This window comes from Frankliniella occidentalis, unplaced genomic scaffold (genome assembly GCF_000697945.3).
Source record: "Frankliniella occidentalis isolate FOCC.00 unplaced genomic scaffold, Focc_3.1 Scaffold403, whole genome shotgun sequence".
NCBI lineage: Eukaryota > Metazoa > Arthropoda > Insecta > Thysanoptera > Thripidae > Frankliniella > Frankliniella occidentalis.
The window spans coordinates 131,027-132,680 of NW_026267525.1; positions in this window are offsets into that span (position 1 = coordinate 131,027).

A 1,654-nucleotide genomic window follows, 5' to 3' on the forward strand; every position below is an offset into this window, starting at 1 on the left:
TTTTTTTTTTTTTTTTTTTTAATGGCATTCACTTTGCTTAGGTTTTGAACGGGTTTCTACTTAGCGCAAGGAAATGGTTTTCTATCGCGTCGTGGAACGGCTTCGGTTCCTTCGTGTAGTTCATGCATCTTTTCTTAAATGAATGATAATAATGACTCACCTTTCCTGTGCTGGGCGGCGGGGGCGCTCTCCTCGGCCGGCATGCGTGCTGCCCGCGGCTGCTACCCGTTCTCTCTTAACTGCGCCATGGCGGACTCGGCAGCCTGGATAACAACAACAAGAACATTACAATAATCATACCGGTTGATTTTTCTATTCAATCAAATCAATTACAGTCTCCTTCCGTCTCTTTGCGTCTTTACACAGTTACAACCTTACGAAGAAAATGCTTCGCACCTACGACGGATTTGGCAGTTTGCTTCCGAAGTTTTTGTTACGGGCAGAGCGGGTAGGCAAACCCACTCGCACCAGTGTCTTTTAGGAAACACCCGGTATACCCACAGCGGCGGCACTGTCCGCAGCAAAGAGGTGCCGTGGACCTCAACTATTTTTAACTGCACTTGCCGGGCTCCACGTTTAGCACGGGAGAGCGGGGGCTGCTGGAGCCCGGAGCAGCACCCCCCTCTCTCCCACTCGCCACGCTTCGGCACTCCACGGGGAAGTCGACTGGAAGCAAACGCTTGAAAGACCGCCGCCGATGGCCAGTAGCCAGGCGGCCGTACCAGCGGTACATCAGCCACCCTACGGAGGGTAGAAAAATCATGGCGCCCCTCTAAAGACGCCCCGTGATAGTTTTGTACCCCATGGGGAAAGATGGGGATAGGGACTGAACACACTGAAAGCGTCGTCAAATTTGTGTCCACCTCTCACACACCTAACTCATATGCATAATCCAGAAGTATAGTGGAATTGACGTCACGCGTCCACTAAACCGTTTTGTGCAGCACGACGTTAACGCAGAAAGCAAAGCATTTAAGAAAAGGTTACTCTTGCGGTAGGGTGGTCCAAACCCGCAACATGTTCGAAAATGTGGGCGCTTGTGTTGGAAAAGTTTCGTTTCTACTCAAAAATGATGCCCAAATTTAACCAAATTTGTCAAATTGTATTTTCTAATGAGACGGCCAAACAGGGCTTATGGCACGTCTACTGACTCGGTTTTTAACGTAGATTACGGCTATGGACTTAGTTTTGCTCTCGGACATAAACTTTGGTGTCCATGGCTAAATTTCAGTTTTAGGCAAAATTCCCGTAAGAATGCTGGGTAAACTTTGGGGCTCTCGCGCGACCTCTACATTTTTTCCAAAAAATTCACAAAAATTTGGGCATCATTTTTGAGTAGAAACGAAACTTTTCCAACACAAGCGACAACTTTTTCGAACATGTTGCGGGTTTGGACCACCCTACTCTTGCGGTATACTCTGGTATACTCACAAAAGTCACCTCTCATTCTCTCTCTGTCTTTCTTTCTGCCCCCGGCCACCAGCCGACCCTGGTTTGACGCACGCCACCTCGGCACGCCAGGCATATTTGTGGTCACCTTCCAGGTGCCATTTCCCCCTTTTCCGGGCTCCTTGACACGCTCACGACGGTCACGGTGTACCCCTCCCCCCTCCGTACCCCCTCGACCTATCAGGTATGCACGGCACATGCCCCC